At 34.3% G+C, this 23,899-nt stretch overlaps 1 long non-coding RNA gene across 2 annotated transcripts in view; it reads right to left on the bottom strand.

Annotated features, from left to right (window-relative positions):
- Window positions 1-11,080: 11,080 nt before the first annotated feature.
- The window catches only part of LOC308633645, a 134,686-nt gene continuing 121,867 nt past the window's right edge, over window positions 11,081-23,899 (bottom strand). For both annotated transcript variants that reach the window (XR_014018830.1, XR_014018831.1), the window contains exon 3: window positions 11,081-11,492. This is a non-coding gene — a long non-coding RNA (uncharacterized lncRNA). The remainder of the gene's footprint in view (window positions 11,493-23,899) is intronic.

Below are 23,899 nucleotides of genomic sequence, written 5' to 3' on the forward strand. Positions count from 1 at the left end.
AAAAGAAAACAGACATTAAAATTCAAACAAATGTGACTGTTCACAACCAAACTTTTATAAAACAAGAGTTTCAAACACTGACCAATCCATAGAACAGGCATGAGGCCACTGAGAAGAAGGAACCCTAGGACATGAGGCCTACAGAATTGCCCTAGTTTGGGGCCAGAAGGAACTTACTGAACCATGATTCAAGAAGAAGAATCTGAACTAGAACATGCAGCCTCATTAAGTTAAACAGACATTGATTGGAGTTGACATGGCTGAGAAGACCAGAATTTGTAGGACCAAGAATCAGAAATGAGAGATATATGAAGATAATTAGCTCCAGAAATCTATACTCCTATGAATCTATGCTGAAATCCAACTATGTGCTCATAGAATGTAATTCAAAATTCCTCAAAATTATAGATTATTTAGAAATAGTCAACTTTCAATCAATGAAGATAGCGTGTCCATATTGAATATTGGGGACATTCAAAAGACATATTATATCAGAGTAGGAGGGCTAAACTAGTGCTAGAGCAAAGATTATTCTAGACTTTCTTTAACTGAACATAAATCAAGCATCAATAAGATTAAGTTTTAATCCACATGTAATTTAACTGACAAAACAAATTCCAAAACTTTTAATAAAATCTAGAACCAATAACACACAATTAAAAGCATCCACTACCCAATAAAAATTGCTAGATATTAGACAAGAGAAACAGGAAATTATTAAACATTAGAAGAAGCAGGAAAATGTAACCCATAATCAAGACAAAATTCAATAAGAAGAAAGAGACCAAAAGTGACAGAGTTGATGGAAATACCAGACAAGAATTAAATAACAGTTTCTATAAATATGTTCAAGGATTTAAAGGGAACTATTTTTAAAAATGACAAGAAATATACTTTTATATACTTTAAAAATATATTTTTAACAGAACATATTTAAAAGAATCAAAATCAAACGGAACGAAAGGAAAAATACAATCTCTGAAATCAAAAAGTCATTGGATGCACTGAGGAGCAGATTCCACATTGCAGAAGAAAAGATCAAAGAATGTAAAGGCCTAGTAATGGAACACAGGGAGCAAAAAGACAAAAATGAAAACAAAACAAAAAGAAAAATTAAAAAAGAAATCCAGATATTCACTGACTTGTAGCAAAATATAAAGCAGTCTATCACAAAACTTGAGTCCAAAAAAGGAATAAGGAAAATAAGATTTTTTGTGAAAATCAGTGGCCAGAAACGTCCAAAATTCATAAAATCTTCAAAGCCGGACTTTCCAAATTGTCAGCAAAAGAAATCACAGTAAAATTAACCAAAAATACACAAAGGAACATCATAATAAAATTGTCAAAAATCTGTGAATCAATCAGAGAAAAAAAGGCATTACATAGTGAATGAAAAAATCAATCACTGCTTCCTCATCTGAAACAAGCCAAATCAAAACACACACACACACACACACACACACACACACACACACACACAGTTCTATAACATGAATACAAACAAAAGTCAAACTAGAATTTTTTTAATCCAATGAAAACATCTTTTTTAAAAAATGAGAACAACATGGAAAACATTTCTTACAAGCAAAACCTGCGAGAATTTGTAACAATAAATAAATAAATAAATATCTACAGGAAGTTCTTCTAGCTGAAGGAAATCAACAGCAGATGGAAAAATGAGAAGTCAGATCTAACCAAATGAATAGAAAGTACTGGAAATAATAGGTATGTTAGTAAATATACAATAATTTTCTTCTTTTCAATTTTCAAATTTCTTTTAAAAATATGGCAACATTTTGTTGGATTTATAACATGAATAGTAGAAAAGTATACAACAAAAGTAGTACTGATGATAGGAAGGAGAGAGGATTGTATTTTATGTATTTTATGATATTTTCTTGATAAATGAAATGGTGTAATTGAATTCAAAGATAGAGTATGATAAGAAAAAAATGCATAAATAAAATCTAGAGTCATTCCTAAAAGATTAATACATGAAAGGGTGAAGTGAATAAATTAAGAAAAGAGATTAAATAGTATACCAAAAAGTTCTAAAATAATATTTAAAGGAGGAAGAAAGGGGAATACAAAGGTGATAAGGCAAATGAAAAGAATCCAATGATACAATAATCCAATAAGATCAATAATAATATTAAACATAATCTAAATGCTTCAATTATATAGATTGTGAAATTATGTTTTTAAATAAGATTTATCTGAATGGAACCTATAAATATACTTTAAATGTTAAAACACAGCATATTAGACTACTGGGGCTACCATAACAAAATTCCACACAATGGATGGCTTCAACAACAGATATTAATTTTCTCACAGTCTAGAGGCTAGACATTCAGGTTGTTGACTAAACAGACTTCCCTTCCCGCTTGTAGACAACCACCTTCTAACTGTATCCACACATAGACTTTCCTCTTTACCAATAACGCCTTTCTTCTTTGCCACAAAGAGAAAGAGAGAGAAGGCTTCCGTGTATCTCCCACTTCTTACAAGGAGTGAAATCCTATAGGATTAAAGTTTCACCCTTACAATTTCATTTATCCTTAATTATCTCCTTAAAGGTGAAATCTCCAAATATAGTCACATCAAGGGTTAAGACTTCAACATATGAATTTTGGAGGGACACAATCCCATTCATAACATATAGATACAAGGAAAGTGGATATTGAGGAAAAGTTATATAAGGCAAACAATAGATAACAAGAAAGAATGAATGATATTAATAATATTATACACAATAGACTTCAGAGTAAGATTATAAGAGATAAAAGGGGTATTTTGTAATAATAAAAGAATAACCTCATAACAAATATAAGTATGTATGAACATAATTAAAGAGTTTCAAATCATCTCAAGCAAAACTAACAGAAAGGAACAGAGAAATAGATAAAATTAGGATTTTAGTTTGAGATTTTAACACTCTTTTCTGATAGAAATAGAACAAGAAAACTGAAAATCCACAAGGATACAGAAGGCTAAAACAACAATACAATTCCATTGATATTGATACTAACAGAATACGTACACCATGAAATAGAAGAAAATATATCAATTACCAGTTCACTTATAATATTGAATTAGAAAGACCATAGGGTTCCCTACCATAAAAAATTAATAAAGGAAGAAATTATACAGAGTATATTCTTTGATCAAATAGCATTCCATTAAAAATCAATATTAAAAAAATGATCTGGAAAATTCCTCAAAAGTTTGAAAATTAAACTACAACCTTTTTTTAAAAAAAGCATGGATTAATAGAGCAATCATAAGGGAAATCAGAGAATATTTTGAGCTAAATGATAGCAGTAGCACAACATATCAATATATGTGGTACACAACTAAAGCATTAATAAAAAAGTAAAATGGTAGTACTAGTTAAGAAAAATCAGATCTCTAATATTAAAGTCTCACCCTTATAACCTCTTTTAGTCCTCTTTTTTTTTTTTTTTTGTAGTTATAGATGGACAGAATGCCTTTATTTTATTTGTGATGTGGTGCTAAGGGTCAAACCCAGTGCCTCACATGTGCTAGGCAAGTGCTCTGTCACTGAGCCACAACCCCAGCCCCCTCCTTTAGTCTTAATTGTGTCCATAAAGGTCCTGGCTCCAAACACAGACAAACTTACAGTTACGATTTAAACATATGAATTCAGTAAGTTTGAAAACATAATAGATGAACAGATAGTACAAAAGTTTATCTTTTAAAAATTTACACAAAGTAGGGATTATCTTAGAATTCAAGGGCTCTTATAATGCACAAAAATCAATTTTGTTATATAATTTTTAAAATAAACAAGCGTCTTAATGATGGCAATTAAAGCACTTAACAAAACTGAAAACCTGTTCAGAATTTGAAACCAGCAAACCTGGACACTCAGGCACTTCCTTATCCTGAAAAAGGATAATTCTGAAATACACTTTTAGTATCATATTTAAATGCCAAAGATTAAATGTTTTCATCTAAAGATTTGCAAGTAAGCAAGATAATTTATTTTTACCACCTATGGTCACACTCATAATGGAGATACAAACCATAGCTATAGAATAAGAATAAGAAATAAATATCATATATATTAGAAAGGAAGAGGCAAAACTATTGATATTAGCAAATAGCATTGTCATGTAAAAGTTTCTAAGGAATCTACAAGATTACTATTAGAATAAATAAGAAAATTTTGCAAGGCTATAAGATAAAAGAACAAGGTATAAAAATCTTGCATTTCTACATATTGGTAATAAGAATTGGAAATTAGATTTTAAAATCCTACTTGGAATGACATCAAAATAAATTAGTGATTAATTTAACAAAATATGTGCACAAATTGTACAATAAATAATTTTTCCAAGAAAATTAAATAATAAATGAAGAGAAATATGTTCATGGATTTGAATATTCAATATTGTTAGGAAGCAATTATCCTGTAATTATTCCTTTAATCTACATATATTCCTAATTCATAATGGATTTTGTTGAAATTGACATACTTATATAGAATATAAAATTCTACCAGCAAAATGTTTTAAAATGAAATCCCCAAAAGAGAGATCCAAAAGAGATTATAGAGAAAAAATAGCAATACTTACTCAAGAAAAAGAATAGTTTCACTCCAAATATCAGAAAATGCCTAAGGTTCAAAATTAATAAGCTAAGATTTCAGCTTAGTGCAGCAGGAAAAAAATCATTGAACTCCTATAAGTTGGAAACAATGATCACTAAACATACATTAACTGAGTAAAAATCAGTCCTTTGAAAAGACTAATAAAATAGAAAAAAAATCTGACAAAATTGATTAAAGAATAATAAAAAGCACAGTGACAATAATAGCAAAACAAAGGATAGAAATACAGCACTAATCAGAGTTAAAATGAGTAATCAAAGTTAGAATTCTAGTGCCAGTAAGTTTGAAAACATAATTAATGAACAGGTAGTAACAAATTTTATCTTTTAAAAATTTATACAAGAAGAGATAGAAACTTAAGTAATATTTTAACAGTTATTTGAATTGCTAATAGGAAAATTTCCTGAAAGTAAACTCTAAATCCATGAATATTTCCAAGTTATATCAAGTATTAGCATAACAAATTCTTTAAATAGTATACATAATTACAAAAGAACAAAAAATTAGTGTTTTTGCAATCATTTTAAGAGGCCAGTAAGCCCAAGAATATGATATATACTAGGATTCAATAAAGAATTATATATGCCATAATGAGAACCAGGTTCTTAATTCTTGATGTTGGAAAAAAGAAATTACAAATAAGGAAAAGTATCAGAGGTAGCAGTATAAACATGTAGTTTTTAGTATATATACAAAAAAACCTAGGACATGTGTGTGGGGGTGTGTGTGTGGGTGGGTGTGTGTGTAGTGATAATAATGGATTATAGTACAAAAGTGAAAGAAATACTCATGAGTCTCTACTAACATAAATACTACACGTTGGATCATTCTCACCTAAAAGGATTTTATAATCTGTCCTCTCCGGTTTTATTGGGCAAAGAATACATTTGTTGGTCTTTAAAAAAAAAAAGGATTTAGGATCTTGAAGCATTTTTAAATACTGCTTGACTAAAGCTCAAGTAGTCACTTTGTGTCTTCAAACTAATGTAATAATAAACTTTCTGTAGATAGATATTTCTAGGAGGCTAGTAGCTGTTCTATCCCAAAAACCTGACCCTCAGCAGTAAATCATCAAGTAAATAAGTGGGGGTAGAAAAGGGAAAAAGCACAAAATACAAACTTTAGTATTTAAGGTACTATTAATAAAAGTACTTTAAAATTCACAAGAGAAAAATACAACATAAAAAGTTTTAATCAAAAAAAATAAAATGTCTATCAGTGGTCATTTTCTAGTAATAATATAGAATTTTAATATTAACTAAAAATCTTCCTCTAACTTAATAGGAAGTCAGTAGGTCAACTCACATATTGTTTATTATCCACAAATAAGAAGACATTAATATAAAGAAATCTTTTTTTTTTAAATTGGCATACAGTTCTACAATTTAAGAAATTAATAATTATTATTCTAGAAAATATTTTACAAAGTATTTGGTGATTTATTACTTAGTGGAAAATCAATTTGTTTTATTTTAATGAATTTATTAAAATCACAATAAATTTTAACAAGTCATCTAATCCAACATCCTGCCATCAGCTATATAGATTCAGCTGTGTCTGGATGTATCCAGACCCATGAAAATTCAGACTAGGTTTAATTAAGTACAACCAGGAAAAGAGATGTCTCAGTTCTTTAAGAAACTGCTTTAATATTCAGCCTATTGCTCAACATTACTTCAGAACGTTTTTCAAATTCTCTAATTGCATTAATTTAATTATACAAATAAATTTATAAATGAGTTCCATAAGGTTATATATATATATATATATATATATATATATATATATATATATATATATATATACTTTATTTCTCAAAAACCTCCCTGTATGGTTCCCCACACTTTCATATGTAGCCCTCCAGCCCATGCAAAACATTTTAAAAGGTGTTTTACACCTCTGCATGGAAAGGAGAATTCAGTTGACAGGATTAATAGAGTTCTCAGTAGTGAAAGATTTTGGTGATGAAGAAAACTATACTCTTCCCCTTCTGGTCAGTGAAGTAAATTAGAATGGTGTTGAAATTATATTTGTCTTGTCATCTCCCTGGCAGGACACCTCTTGATAGGGCCTTCTGCTCCTCCCTTTTTTTGGCAGCCTCTTCCTTGGGGATGTCTGGAAATAATGGAACTTTCAAGACTAAATAATGGCGCCTGGCAGAGCTTCTGTAGTTCTTAAAGATATAAATCATATGTTTGCATCAAGTCATTTAAAGTAAACTTGAAGCACTTGAATTGAAACTTGACATACAACTGCTTAGCACTAGAATTCAGTTTTGCCAGCTCTCTTTGTGATTTCAACTTCATCTAGAAAACAAGGATTGCAATATTTTGCTAAAGTGTACCCTGTTGTTTTCAAAGTATACAATGCTTCACACTTTAGGTTAAAAAAAAATGAAGTATCCATACAGACGACTTAGTACCCATCATTGGAACCACATGCATAGTTTTGAAATAGGGCAGAAGATGAGGATCTGTCTGTATCTGCTTTTGCTCTATCCCTCACAGGCTTGACCTAAGTGGGAGCACTTACTGACAGCAGAGGAAACATCACAAGCTTTTGACTCCAACAAACTCTTGGATGTACTTCCAAGGGCACAGAACAAAACAGAAATGGGTTTGTACTTTTCAACATCAGTATGATTCATGTAGTATTTCCAAATACATGCTTTCTGAGTGCTCTGCCTCTTGAAGAAAATTTTTATATATCCCTAGATGAGGCCTACATTTTATTGCTAGTGTTTTTCTGAGGCAACAGATTTAAGTAAGGCTATTTCTGTAAGCACTTGAAGAACTTCATTAAAGACTTGCAGTTGTTGGTTTTATTTTGGCCTTGAAAAAAAAAATATAGCTGTACAAACTGAAACTCAAAAGCATTATACTACATAAAAGAAGACTTACACAAAACAGTATGTGTTGAATGAGTCCATTTAGTGAAGTTCTGCAACAGCCAAAACCAATCAATGGTTAAGTATTTGTGAAGTCATTCAAGTGGGGATGAGATGTGCATTTTTATTTACTTTTATATGTCTTCATTTGCAAATTCATCTGATGCAATAGCTAATACTCAGAAAGGATACCTATTAGCAGATAAAATTACATTTCCCAGCTATGAGCTAACAAGTCATTTTTAACATTTTTATTGCAGTAAAATATACATAACATAAAGTTTACCATTGCAATTACTTTAGTGTATACAATTTACTGGCCTTAAGTACATTTACAGTTTTGTGCAAATATCACTGATATCTAGTTCCAGAACTTTTTCATCTCTCCAAAGGGAAATTTCTCAGAACCATTAAGTAGCCATTCCCCATTCTAATCTCCTCCCAGCATTATTTTTAAATATACCTTTTTGCTTTCCTTTACTCACTGAATAAATGACTATTTTTAAGTGCCTCCTGTGTCTTGGCACTGGGACTGAGGAGCAAACCAATACACTAGATTCCTCCCTTTAAGTGACTCCTTCATGCCTTGCCCCATGGGAAAGGCAGTAAGCAGAAGGCGCAGAAATGGAGAAAAGAGCCTGGCAGTTTCAAAGAGGAGCAATTGACGCAAGCCAAAATTGAATTATTTGTCAAGCGACGTTTCTTTAAAACATTCTTCCTTTAGAAGGTGCATTTTAGAAACTCAAAGTTTCATGAAAAGTTTCCAGTTAAGTTGGAAGACTTTGAAGTGCTTTGACAAATTGTTTAGTGGCATCAGCAAAGGAAAGGGAATCAGGAACTTTTGCTTCCATTCCTGTGTGCTGACAACTTCCTGTGTGGGTTTAGGCAAATCACTTACTGTTTGCTGCATTACTTTTAGGGGTATTCTTATTTCTCGGAATGAGAAAAGCAGTTAAATCTTCTAAGTTGGAATGACGTACAGAATATACACTGATGAATTTTATGCAACAACTGTTAACAAGCTAGTTTCTGAATGAGTAATTGCTCATCCTTTCTCAGCAGGACCGTTTGGCTTGGCCTCATCTGAATCCACTTAAATGATGTTTAAAGGAGCCACATTTGACTGATCATAATTACAAACAAACCAGATATTAATCATAATCCAATACTAATATTGATCAAAATCACAAACTGAATCACAAACAAACTAGATTTTACATGTATTTTTAATGAGAAGGAGAATGACCACAGAGTAGACACTTTAATATACTAGGTTAGGAGAAACACCTACACGTATGCACACACACACACACAGTTTCCTTAGATTTTCCAATTTAGTTTCAACTTTCAATATCAAGTCCCCTTGACAAACTAAGATTCATAGAGTTCTTCCTCTGGGATACTCACTCTCAGACCTTCTATTTATGCTATCCTACCTCCATTTTCTTTAGTTTGCCACAGTTTCTTTACAGGGCAATCTGGGAACACACAAAGAAATTTAAATTGGCATGTACCTTGATTCTCAATGTTGTTACTGTTTATCTTAAAGATATAACATTATGTACTACCGAGAAGCATAGATTTTAAAATTTTTGTTACAAAATATTTTAATAGGAAAAACATCGAAATATCAGGACCATAGTAATCTGCATATATTCATACAATATTTGATACATCCATGTAACTGAGAACCAAATAAATTAGAAGTTGTACATACTGCATAAAATGTTCAAGATATATTTTTATGGTGCTTATTATGAAATAATTATTGAACACCAACTATACTCCCGGTGTGCTTCTCTAAGTACTTGGATATAGCAACGAACAAAACAAAGTTCATGTTCTCTAGAAGTAATACATGGACAATAACCTAGTATGTCAAGTGGTAATGAGCTCTTGGAAGGAGAATATTTGGAGAGGGGAAGCTCTGTGTAATGATAACTCAGGGATTCATGCTGTTGGAGTGTTAGTAGGTGTTAAGAAAGGCAAAGAACAGGCAATCACACAGAGACTCAAAGGTGTCCACATGACATTTCTATTTGCATTCTATTGAACAAAGCAAATCACATGGGTTCACCGAACTCTGAGATAGAAAGGAGATTTAGACCCCACCCCAACCCCAATTCCAAGCCCATGCTAGAACAGAAAGAGAAGTTTAAAATGTGGCTGAAGAGTGCCAATGTCTATACAGGCTTATGGTGCTGCTAATCAAGACCCCTCTGGTAAGTCGATATCTGTGGTCTAGCAGGAAGGTGAAGATAGTCAGAGAATTCACTCTGCGGACATCTGAGGGAAAGCCCTTCTGGCTGATAAAACAGTAGGGCACCGATTTGAGGGAATTATGCCTGGTCTATTTCAGGATAGCAAGGAGGCTGAGCTGATTGAATGTGGAGGATAATAATAAAGATATTAAGATAATGCCATAGAAGTCATAGAGAGCCTAGCCCTGGAGAGCCTCCTAGGCAACTTCCCAGGACGTGGCTTTAGTACTGAGGGAAAGGGCTAAAAGCAAGAGAATGACAAGATCTGTTTTATGCTTTTTAAGAGATCATTCTGTCTGCTGTGAGGAAAAAAGAACTCTGGGTAGGAGGCAAAAGTGGAAGCAGGGAGACAAATTAGGTGATTTGCAATAATTCCAAAGAAAGAATGGTGGTTTGGGATAGGATAAGGGCACAAGAGGATTAGAAGTGGTCAGATTCTGTATGGATTTTAAATGTATCACACACAATGAGGAAAATGTGAAAAAAAAAACCAAGGTAATAAATAATATGTACATATATATAGTTTGATACAATTTGTGTAACAAAAGGGGTAAATAAAAGCTATTGACAATAGTTACATATGGTTAATGACTGGCTCTGAAAATCAGGGGAAGGGGCAGAAGAAATTTAATTTTTTAATATTCTATATATCTTTCATTTTAATTAGCATTCATAATTTTTAATAACCAACACTAAGCAAATTAAAAAATGTGGCCCTTGAATTTACACACTTTCAAAATAAAGGATTTAAAAAATATTGTAAACAAGTCAATATTGAAGGAATATATTTAAATTACATGTATGTAAGTTTTTTTCTATGAAAGAGAAAGATTCACCTAAATTATAAAAAAAACTATACAATAAATTATCAAATTGGATCTTCACAACAACCTACAAATACCCATATGAAATTCATTCATTTGAACATTGATTCATTCATTCAACATATTATTGGGCAATTTCCTATAGGCATGAAATTACATTAGAGACTGAAGGGAAAATTAGGTGAAAGCAAAAAACAAGTTCAGTCTATCACTGCTTTCAAAAAATAAAAAAAAAATGTTGTGTTAAATGGCATAAACAGAAGTAAAATTGTTTAAGTACTCAGAAGCAACTGGTTTGCTATATTCAGTATTTAAAACTCTAACTGGACTATTGTGTCCAGTCTAAGGCTCCAACTACACACAGATAGGAAATCATGGAAACTTTTCACAGAAGAACCACAGAGACAATTAAAGGATTAAAAAGTAATGTTTATGAGAAAAGGCTACAGAAAGGGGATTATTTAGCCTGCAAAAGAGGATACAATGGTGGCTTAATATTGACCTTTAGAATGACTGAGGGTTCTTAAGATCCTGGCTTACTATTCTCTCCCTCAACTGAGAAAAGAAAAATAAGGAAATGGTTTGAAGCTGCAACATCAAGTCAGACACAAGTAAAAAGTGAGGGTTGTTAGACGCTGGTATGAAGTCATGGCATTTCTTTCTCAGGGGGCTTGGTCTTTAAAAAGAAGATCGATTTTCATCTGCTTAAATGACTTCCCAAATCCCCTTCATCCTTCTGATTCTCTCTCTGGAGAAAGGGATTCCTTGACCTGGCTTAGCAATCCATTCCTAAGCCAAATAGCCTTCAAGGTCAGGAAGCTCTCTAGTATAATTCACCTAAATATATCCGGCTTCAACTTGAATCCATTTCCTCTTGCTCAGTCCTGGGTGGAAAGAAAGAAACATTTGTCATGGAGCTCCATTTCAGAACATTTCAAATAATTCAAGACAGCAATTTTGTGCTGTAGCCTTCCTCTCTTCATACTAAATGATTTCAATTCCATCAATACATCACCGACTTCGCCCACCTTTTATTTTGGTTTGTTACAGCATCAGTCATGGCACCTCAATTTACAGCAAGGGATTGAAACTCTTCCAGAATCTCTCTGTTCTTTGCATCTCTTCTATGGAAGGGAACAGGTTTGATTAAGGTGTTTTATCTTCAGTTCTCTGTGATGTCAAGAGATGCAGGAGGGAATCATGTTTCTAACCCTTGAAAGCTGAATATGTGTTCAGTTCAATATTCAACTCTAATCGTCCACATCAGAGAAGTCAGATCTTTTATTGGATTGTCAATTCTACTTCCTAAAAATTTTTATGTTTGTGATTCCTGGGTGTGTGTGTGTGTGTGTGTGTGTGTGTGTGTGTGTGTATATATATATATATATATATATATATATATATTTTTTTTTTTTTTTTTTTTACTGCAAGTGCCATCAGTTTGAATCAGCTTAGAACAAAAAAATAGGTAGCGGGGGGAGTTATGCAAGTCAGAGAGGCAAAGGGTGCCGATGAATCTCAGCAATTACAATATAAAATTAAAGATGATCAGACTTTTTTCCTCTTAGTCGCTTGACTCTGCTTCTCTCTGCATTTCAGCTTCAATTTTTCCCCTATTGACCAGCTTTAGGGGATTCTGATTCTTAAATATCAGTTAAATTTGCCCCCTCTTCTTTATTTCTTAATTCAACAACCATCCATCTGTTCCTAATTATCTCTACCCAGACTAATGCAAATTCTCCCTAAGAGGTTCCTCTCCCCCAGCTTCATTCCTCCTTATCCATTTAAAATGTAAATTGCATCCTGTGCCTTCTTTGGTCATAAATCTCCCAAAACTCTTATCCTTTGCCTCCAGAATAAAAATCCAAACTTCTACAATATTCAAGACTCTTAATGTTATCACCCTTCAAATTTTTCTAGCTTTAGCCTCCCCTTAAAATTTAACTATTCTGAACTACTTGTATTCTTTCTATATCTGTCACAGCCTTTTAACTATGCAAGACTGTAGTTTTCTTTTAGGGTATGTCCTTGTCTGGTCTAAGTGTTAAAGTAATGTTGCCCTCACAGGATGAGTTTGGAAAGGTTTTCGTGTTGGAGAGGATAGTTTGTGAAGGACTAATGTGAGCATATTCTTAAAGATTTAATAAAACTCAACAGTGAAGACATCTGGTCCTGGACTTTTATTTGTTGAAAGATCTTTTATTACCCATTCCATCTTAGTACACGTGACTGGCACATGCAGGTTTCCTATGCCCTCATGATTTCATTGCAATAAGTTACATGTGTCTAGAAATGTATTCATTTTTTTTTCTAAGTTTTCCAAATTGTTGTGTCTAGTCTTTTAAAATAATCTGTAATGGTCCTAAGGATTTCTGTGTTATCGGTTGTCAATCCTCCTTTTTCATTTCTGATTTTATTTATTTAGGCCTACTCTCTCTTATTCTTTGTCTAGCTAAGAGTTTGTCAGCTTTGCTTATCTTTTATGTTATTTTTTATTATTCTGACTAAACTACCTGACATAAACAACTTAGAGGATGAAAGGTTTGTTTTCACCAATAATTTCAGAGGTATCAGTCCATGGTTAGCTGGCACTGCCCTGGGCCTTAGGTGAAGTAGAACATCGTGATGGAAGGGCATGGAAGAGCTAGCTACTAACTTCATGGCAGACTGGAAGCAGAAATGGGGTGTGGGGAAAGAAGTCCCCATGGGCACATTTCCCAAGTGACCTCCAACCATGCCCACCTGCCCCCTGTTTTCACCACTTACCAGGTGTCCACTCAGTTATCAATGGATTAATCCACTGATGAGGTCAAAGTCCTCATGATCCAATCATTGCCCAAGAACTCCATCACTGAGCATTGTTGCATTGGGGACCAAACCTTCAATACATAAGCTTTTAGGGGATTTTCTAAATCCAAACCATATACTTTTTAAAAAACAAAAACAACAACTCTTCATTTCATTGATTTTTAGAATTTTTTTCTTTTGTTTATTTTCTGCTCTGATTTTAGTAATTTCTTCTATAAATTTGGGCTTTGGTTTGTTTTTTTGCCTTTACTTCATTGCATCCTTAGATTGTTCATTTAAAATCTTTTTTTTTTTCAAATAGGCATTTAGCAATAAGCTTCCTTGTAAGACTGCTTTTGCTATAACCCATAGATTGATATGTTGTTTCCCTTTTCATCTCTTTGGGAAAATATATTAATTACTCTTTTGATTTCTACCTTGATCCATTGGTCATTCAAGAAAATTTTAATTCCTACAAATTCATCCAATTTTTGAAGTTCCTCTTGTTGATTTCTACTTTTTCTCTGTTGTGGTCAGAGAGGATGCATGGTATAATTTCAGTTGTGTTTTTGTTGTTGTTGTTGTTTGGTTTGCTGCTGTTGTTGTTATTGAGACTTGCTTTGTCACCTAACTTGTTTTGTAGACTCTCCTGGAACAAGTTCTGTGTGCTCAGGAGAAGAATATAGATCTGCAGCTGTTGGATGAAATGTTCTGTAAAAATCTCTTACTTAGGTCCATTTGGTTTCTGGCATAGGTTAACTCTAATGTTTCTTTGTTGCTTTGTTTCGTTTTGTTTGTTTTGTTTTTTTCAGTCTGGATGATCTGTCTATTGATGAAAAGTAGAATAGTCAAGACCCCAGTTTTTATTGTATTAATGTCTATCTTTGCTTTTGAATCTAACAATTTTTGCTCTGCACATGCTTTTACAATTGTTATTTCCTCTTGCAGAATTGATCTCTTCACTTTCAGTCTCTCTTGTGTCCTCAGAGGTGAAGTGAGTTTCCTGTACACAGCACAATATTAAGACTTGTTATTGTTTGTTCATTTAATCTATCCAGTCAAAATCTGCTAACTGGGTGATTTAATCCATTCACATTAAGGTTAATATTGATAAGTAAAGACATACGGTTATCATTCAGTCTTTTGTGTTTTTGTTTGTTTGTTTTACATATCATTTGTTCCTTTTTTCCTCTCTTATTCATCTTTGTAGTTTGGTGAAGTTTGTCTTATATTGATAGGTTTTGGTATTCTTTCTCTTTTGTTTATCTACTCTATAGTGATTTGTGTATTTTTGTTGTTATTGTTTTCATGATGATAGTTAGTATCCTTTTACTTATAGTGTAGGATTCCTGCAGCACTTCTTATAACTGGTCTGATGGTGACAAATTCCCTCAGTTTCTGCTTTTCTTGAAAGTATTTTATTTCTCCTTCATTTCTTTCTTCTTTTCAAATTTAGGTCTTTTTTTTAGATATACATGACAGTAGAGTGTATTACTGACATATTTTACATACATACATGTCATATATTATATACATATATAAATATTATATATACATGAGTATAATTTATTCTAATTAGAATCCCATTCTTGTGGTTGTACATGATATGGAGTTTCACTGGGGGCATATTCATATATGAACATAGGAAAGTTATGTCTGGTTCATTTTAAAAAAGACACTTTGCTGGGAATATTATTGTTGTTTGCCATTTTTATTTTCTTTCAAAGGTTCAAATATATCATCCTAATCTCTCTTGGTCTATAAAGATTCTGCTGAATAGTCCATTAGTCTAATTGTGACTTGAGACTTTTCTCTTGATGATTTATAATTTTTCTCTTTGTCTCATACTTTTGACTATTTCACTATGATATGCCTCTAGGTGGACCTTGTTTTGGTTGGATCTCTTAGGAATCCTTTGAGCTCCTAGACCTGGATGTTTGTATCTTTCATAGGATTTAGAAGGTTTCAGCAATTATTTCATTGAAGATGTTTAATCCTGCTCCCATCTCTCTGCCTGCTTAATGGTGTCGCATAAATCTGAAAGGTTTTCTTCTAATTTTAACTTTGTCTTCAAGATCAAAAATTCTTTCTTCTGCTTGACTTAGTCTACTGTTGGGCTTCTCATTTTTTTTTTATTTTTACTTCATTTATTGAGTTATTTGATTCTAAGATTTCTATTTGTTTCTTCTGCAAATGGTCTCTTTTTTTGATGACATTCTCAACAAGATCATGGGTTTTCTCCCCAATTTTGTCAAACCGCCTGCCTCTATTCTCTTGTATCTCAATAAGTTTCCAAAAATCATTATGTTGAATTCATTTTCTGGCAATTTCTTTCTTTGGCCTCTTGTATCCCTATGTTGGTATTTGAGCATCTGGTGAATCAGTTGCCTCTACCAATTTTATAAGGTAGCTTTCATAGTAAAATAATTTTTTCTTAATAATGCATTCTAGGTGTTAGCTTGGTAGGCCACATGGGCAATGGTTTCAGGCTGGTACTTCAGTGCATTATCTGTGTAGCTTCTTCAGTTATAATCAATGTTGTTGATGCTATAAGTCATTTCCACAGCCTAGGCTTCAGGGACTGGTGGAGGGTACTGCCATCTGGGATGCAGCTCTCTTAGACGGGTCAGGTACACAAACAATTCTGGACAGAGTACACCAGCTGCAAGTGTAGGGTACCCATGAGTTTTCATAGGTCACATGGGGGTGGGAACATTCTAGCAGGCCTATGCATAGCTGGTGCCACAGTGAAAGTAGAGTGCCCATTATATTCTGATTACTACAACTGGTGGGTACCTCTGGAGGATCTTAGTAGACATGGGGGTAGCAAGACTAGTAAGTGGATATCAGTGTCTGAGAGCTGCAACAGTGACTTTCTGGGGACTCTAGGGAATGATCTATTCAAAGAGGGATACCAAGCAGCTTTCTGGAGCCAAGGGTGGATTTCCAGAACCACTGTCTGCCTCCCAGGACCTAGAAGGTCAAGCTCCTCATGGAAGGGTACTCAAATGCCTCCTAGGCTTATGGGTGGTTGATTAGGGCAATCTGGTACTTCTCAGGTCCTCAGCAAGATAATCTTCTCAGAATTGGCTGTCTGGACGCTTCAGCAGGCCACAGGAGGATGACCAGCACTGCCAGTGTCCTTCCTGAGTCTTCCATAGACTGTGTCCCACAAGTTGGACTATCTGGCTACTGGTCCATGGGACTGCATCTGCAGAATTCCTGGGACGGGCCATCGGAGCTGCATCCTCACATCCCAGTTAGGCAGAGTTTTAAGATGATACAATGCAGCAGGAGCCTATGTGGTGGAGGTCACAATGTGGACTAGGCTCCGTCTCTTGGGCAGCACAGTGTTGTATTGCCCCCACGGCTTTCTAAACAGTGCTTCTGACTTGTTTCACTTCTCCAAGAGGAAATACTTCAAATGTCTGTGGAGTAAGTGGGAATTACCGCAGGCCTCCTTTTTGCCCATTCTCCACTGAGCAAAGTACCTCTTGGCTCAGGATTGAGCTAGAGAGATGGGATGATAGTTGCTATGTACTTCTATCTCCTCTTTATAAGGCCACCATGTATCTCAAGCATTTCTGCCATGTTCCCTCTACATCCTGGCACTATGCTTTATACACACCAGCAAGATAGCTGCTGTTCTTGTTTTGTCTTATTTTGTTTTATTTGGGCCCTTTTTGGTGAGGGATATGTGCCAGGAATCTCCAAGCAGCCGTTTTGCTCTTATTAGTGCCGTCACTTCTAAAATGAGATGGTGGTAACCATACCTGCTCCATATGTTGTTGTGTGGACTAAATGATTGAAAATATAAAGTACTTAAAATGGCTGGCATGGGAAGCACTGAATGAATCAATATTCCTTGGTATTGTTGTTTTGTTGTATTTCTACTGTTGTGCCTGGTTCACAATAATACTCAATAAATGTTGGCCAGATAAAGCAATGATTAGATAAGTATATGAAGGAATAGAGAATGAACAAAACTAGTGGCTTCTGAATCTCTAGTAACACTACATTTCAGGTTTCAAGGATTCCCTGAAGATTTGTAATGAAGGTTGGGATTTGGTTGTACCCAAAAATCATTACTAACTGAGAGATACAGGGTGATGTGGGGAAATGGAGGAGGTGATGCTACTTGAGTTTACACTGGCAATAACCAGAGCCCTTCAATCACACTTCGCCAGCTGCCAGGAGAGCTCAGGGGCTCATGGCAGGACACTCCAGTGGTCTCTTATCTCCCTTCAGAGACTCTTTTCTCTGTGAAGGTCAAGACTTATGAGGAAAGAAAATCAGTAATTCAACTACATAAGCTAAGTAATCACATCCCCCAACATCTCATTCATCACCACTGAGGGGGAAAGCATACCCTTTTTAGTGACATGTATATCAGTCTTTCTGCATTAAATGTTTCAAAAGGACTACATTACTCAACTTTCCTAATAATATCTTTTCATTCTCAAATTCTAAACTAACAAACTAAAAAACCAAAACTTATGTTCTTTCTACTCTATCATGTTACTCTCAAAAAAAAAAAAAAAAAACTATGTTCAAGAGAACAGAGGAAGAATTATAAGTACAGTTGGCATTCATCTTGTGTATTTACTCTTTTGGAATCAGAGAGATGGACTAAGAGAACTTCTAAAATACCTTTAGAAACATATAAATGGGACAGAATAAGGAAGAAAGGCAGTACTTGCTAAGAAAGATACCAAATACAGAGTTAAGAACAAAGGGGCCGAACTTGGTCTCTGATCTATTTTTTCTACCTTTCCACTGATTCTCCAGTATAAAATAAAGCCACAGATTTGGAATCAGATTTTTTAGTCTCACTATTGCAATGACTGGATGAATTTGGGCAAAATAGTTATCACCAGTGAGCCTTGACTTCCTCATCTATAAAAGGAATAATAATGTGCACTACCTAGTACTGCTGCAAGGGTGATATAAGGTAATGTTCACAATTTACAGAGTACAAGTCCCAACAGAGGGTTTGTGGCATGTGTGATATGGAGGAAGGTGAAGGAGTGGGTGGAGGGACAAAGTGCAGGAGTGCACGTGTGTGTGTAGAAAAAGAGAGATATGTGTGTATGTAGTTCCTCCCTTTCCTCGTGAACTTTCAAGATGTGTTCATTTCATCACTGAGACAAGACGAAACAGCGATATGTATGTGTTGTTAATCTTGTGGCTTACATACTGGAAAATATCTTCAAGATAATCTAGTTTTGTGTTCTCATTTTACAGAGTTACAGTACTTAGAAAGTTAATCAATCCTACTGATCAAAATGTGTTTATACTTTGTCTTCTTCCACTTAAAAAAAATAATCAGAAAAGGTTGCTTTCTCCCTACATATGATTAGGAATACAAGAATAAAATAATTAATTTGTAGATAACACAGTTCTTAAAGATGTACATATATTTAATCTATATTATATGTGCCTTATATAATAATATAATATCTTATATAAGAATAAACTGTAATGAGCTCAATAGCAAGTGAGAACATATTTGACCCCTGTGGTTTGTTCTCACTAACAAGGAGAACTACCACAGCTTGTAACAAAATCATAATGATGGAAATATTTCTGAAGGGTTGAATGCCTGGGGTACAAAATGAGGAGGAAGATGAGGCTCTGTCCTCTCTGTGCCTCATCTCAGTCTTGTACTGAGTGCTTTGCTGCTGGAGTCCACTACCCGTGAAGCCAGAATTGCTTCATGTTCTTACACTGCTTCTGAGGTAAGAGCCTGAAATGGACATTTCTGTCTTTGTACATTTTCATCCTATGAGCTTCTTTATCTTATGGACTTAATTGCCATAGTCAGTAGGAAAAAAAATAATAACCATGGTGTCATATATTTCTTAGTGGAATGCTTGATTTGGTCACAGAAATATGTCTGACTTATAGAATTTTTTTTCCTGATCTTTAAAATTGCCTACCATTTCTACCAGCCAAACCTTGGAAAACACTTTTCAAGAGGAGTGGAAAATTTTGCCTCTTAAAATTCTTTTTTAAGGATTTTTACAAATCATTTTCTCAGGTTCTAGCCACATTGGGGGAGAAATAAAAAGATAGAAACTTCATTGTTAAGTACATTTCTTGATCTTTTTATCCTTTTCTCTTTTAGTGTCATGGTAGAAAGAACACTGATTTGGAAATGCGGTGATCTAAGGTTAAGTCACAGCTGTGCCCATAGCCAGCTCTGTGACTTAGGAATGTGCTTAACCTTTTTTTCTATAAAATAAAAGAACAATCCAACCAGATGGCATCTCAAGTTATTACGTTGTAGGTTTTCCACTCTCAAGTTGGATTATAAACCTTTCTGAAGACCAAATTCTAATTTGATCCTGAAGAGTCACTCAAATCCCAGAGCCGTCGTCCCCAAACCCACACCCATAAAAACCCCAAAATGTGACTCAGGTGATTTATCATAATTAATCCCTGGATTTCTTTCAAAACAGTTATTGTCTGTCTATGTAAGGCAAAGAGGACAGAGAGATGAGAAAGTTTAAACTATCCTGAGAAAAGTGAAATGAAAAATGTGATACTGTCTCCATCAGAAGCAAATGTGATATGGATGTACAGATTACACATGACTTTATTCTGAGAGAACATTCTGGAAATGTTCCCAGGAGGCAGGATAGGGCATCAAGTGACAGCACAACCTAGTAAGGTTATAACTGAGGTGTTGTAATCAGTGCAATTTTATTACCAAGGGGAAAAATGAAAACCTCAGCCCAGACAGCAGGGTAGTAACACAGCTGCTCTCTGACTGCCTGCCCAAGGCCACACCAACCCGTAAGGTGCTATCAAGTCTGAGGGCAGTGGAGGAGAGGAAGAAGGGCCACCACACTTCCCTGGCCTGTTCTGTTTCCTGGCTGTGTTTTTGTGTTGGGTTTTATTTTTCATTACTTAGCACCACAAAAAAAGCCTTAAGATTTACTGACATTGCTTCTGATCAATTTATTTTTTTCTTCAGAAAATCTACTCTCTTCTCTAAGCTTTTGTTTTATAACCTTCTCCTCAGATTCCCTTAATCTTTCAATAACTTTTCACTTTCAAGCACATAAACAAAACTACATTTCATTTTTCATAGTCTTCTTATAAATGACCATATTCAAGCTTAGACCAGAATAGTAAGTCTCCGCTCTTTCCTCTAAAGCACTTGGCAAAGTCAACCCAAACTGATTTTACAGGATAAAGGCTTTCAGAAAGGGTTGATGTGAAGTCCCAACTTTTCCCCCAGCAGTCATGAGATCATAAAGAAGTTTGTCTACCTCTAAGAGTCTCAGTTTAAGCACCTCTAACAGTGAAAAACAGACCCCTATTTTGGAGGGTTTTAATAAATGTTTAGTTTTCACTATGCGTCGACTTACCAATGTCTGGCACATGATAAAGGTTTACTTAACTTTTATACTCCTACTATTATTAACTACCATTGCTAACTACTATTATCAATGTAATATGTGAAAATTAAAAAGCCAAAAATTATGAATCAAATAATGCAAAGAAAGAATAAGGTATAATCATTATAATCATTTAATGGTATGATTTAAATTAAAATTTATTTGCTTAATTACATTGCTAGAAGAGTTAATTTGAGAATGAATAAACTGTTTCTATTAGTTATTAGTAATATCTATCATCAAGAATAATGACTCACAACAGTAAATGCTCAATAAATATTTGAATAAATGAACAAATGTCTCTCTAAATAAACTTTTGCACAAATCAGAAGAGACTGGAGTGTTTCCACATTTTCTCTCTTTTCTTGTGAGCCATCAACCTGGACCAAATCCCACAAGCCTGACAAGAGTTTCTGAACAGAAGCCCTGTTCTCTACCATCTGTTTATTCTCACGTGCTCCCTAACTTCTGAACGTGCAACTTTCAAATAAGGAAACTTACTGTCCTCTCTGTGCACTTTGGTCATCGTGAGGAAAGTGGGTAATCGATGTCTTTGAGATGCAGCAAACCAGATAATGAAGGATGTTATGGAGCCTGTTTCTTCTGGACAAAACTGCACACGTGAGCACTGTTATACCCAACCATGGGTGTCCATTTTAAAAAGCCCATCAAGAAAAAAAAATAGTACAAACTGCAGGGCAATATTCTGGACTCCTTTCTGGAATAGAAAAGAGACATTAGTAGAAAGTCTGGTGAAATCCCAAAGAAATCTGTAATCCAGTCAATATATTGTATCAACGCTAATTTCTTAGTTTTCATAAATGGATTTTATGTGCCATGTTAACACTGGAGGAAGCTGGGTGAAAGTTATATAATAACTCTTTATGCTAATGTTGCAATTTTTCTGTATATCAAAAAGTATTCAAAAATAAAGATTGGCTAAAAACTTAAAAATAAATAAAAATTGGCCTTAAAAAGTATCAAGAGAATGCAAGATACCGGCCAATTAGTTGAGATATGGTATCACCAGGTACAGTAGTGAGCCATATAGGTTAATGACAAGTACAAGAACATAGAAATTTGGGTGATTATGATGTTTATAACAAATATGTATAGTGCCTGCAAAGTGCTGATATATTAAATCTCTCAATTCTCACAATAATATATGAAGAATAAACTATTTATCTGACCATTTATAGATAAGAAAAAGGAGGTTGAGAACACTAGAACTGTTTCCGAAAGGCACCAAGCAAGGTAGATACAACACTAGCATTACAAGATTAGGCATTTCAGCTCCCAATCCTACGCTGTTAACTTTGATCATCCTGCAACAAAGTAAGATGCAGTAAAAAGTAAAATGATGCTAAAGGCATGCATATGAAAGATGAATCTGAAATTGTCATGGCAAGTAGAGTAATGCACACAAATTTTAAAATCAGCAGCAGGAAGAATAGAAATGACCTGGTTTTTGATTCCTGCTCCACCGTTAACTAGCTGTGACAACTTCATCCATCACTAAAAATGTTTAAGCCTTCTATTTTATAACTTTAAAAAGATGACAGTGATGATTATTTTCCAGGTGTGTTCCAAAGGTGTACTTCCACCATCATAAGGTATAATATGAGTGTAGAAGTTGTATAAGGTTGATGATTAGAATACTCCACCAAAAAACAAACTCAGAAAATACAGGTTTATGTGGAGTCAAAATGGGTTGCTATGGGAGTAGCATTTATATAGGTATATAATTCATTAATTTATTCAAAAAGCTGAGTGATTCAGTATTTAATAAGTCTAGCAAGTCATCTAATATTTTATAGAGTAATCAAATAAAAAGTACTTGTTGTGATTTAATAGTAAATATAACTTAATGCCACAATAAATCATTAACTGAGTGAAAATTTTTTGAATACCTAAATGTGCTAGGTAGAGAATCAAAGCTGATGAAACAGAAAGGAATAATATCTGTTTCTGACCTCAATATTTGAGAAATTCAGATAGTGAAGGTTATATGACTTAAAATATTATTCAATAAAAAGGTGATGAGTGAGACTGAGAAAGGCTACAGAGAATGGACCATCTAACTCAGACAAAAGAAAACACAGCACTTTTTTTTTTCAAGAAGAAAAGAGGGGGAGAACATTCTAGAAAAAGAGAATGTAAAGAAATTTGGTTGGGCCATCAATGTAAATTTAGAATGATTGGTGAAGACCAAGAAAGGGAATCAAATGAGATCTGTAAACAGGAAGCCACTTTGATTCGATTTTATTTTGGAGGATGACAGAAACTACACTACTGTACACTGACCTAATCAGGTCACATCTGGAATATTAGTTTCAATTATAAGTGTCCCATTTTGAGAAGGGCACTGAGAAACAGAGCACATACAGAGGCTACTGAGATAGCAAATGAGTCAAAAACTCTCTTAAGTGATGATAAAATTGCATTTTAAACTAATTTCTATAGCCAAAAGCAACCCCCAAGTTTTCACTGCCAAACCCAGCCAGGTCCCCCTGACAATTCCACCCGAATCCAGTGTTTTCTCCATTCCTGTGAATTAGGGCTTTATTTTTTGTAAGTGGAAAACCAGAAGGTTGGATCAAGTGCAAATGTGTGAGAGAAGGAAAAGCTAAGAGGAGAATGGAGAATGGAGGAGGACAGAATAGCATCTTTATCTCACCAGTCGGGATTAATATGGATCTACTTTGGAAAGAAGGGAAGAAGCTGGTAGAGCTGCTGAGGGAGTTTTACAAGATGACTGAGAGCTGCTCCTGGTATCTGTAGATAATTTAAGGCAGAAAGCTGAGGAAGACATCCCTTGCCTTTCCTTTACATGGTCTCTAGTAGAACTGTCTGTTGGCTTGCTTGCTCTGAAGGTTTAGAAATCTTGGAGTAGCTGAGATATATTCTTGGCAAGCTTTGGAGCAGTTTTTAGCACGCAGTGATAACAAATATGGACAAGTCGGTTCCAAGAAGGTTGAATCACAGGGTTATTGTTATTTGAATGAACTTATCAGGCAGATGGGGTGTAGCTGAAAGAGGTTGGTCACTAGGGGTGTACTTTGGAAGGGTATATATTCCCAGTTGTCCCTTCCCCTTGC

The sequence above is a fragment of the Spermophilus citellus genome, assembly GCF_964194105.1.
Source record: "Spermophilus citellus genome assembly, chromosome: 14".
Taxonomy (NCBI): domain Eukaryota; kingdom Metazoa; phylum Chordata; class Mammalia; order Rodentia; family Sciuridae; genus Spermophilus; species Spermophilus citellus.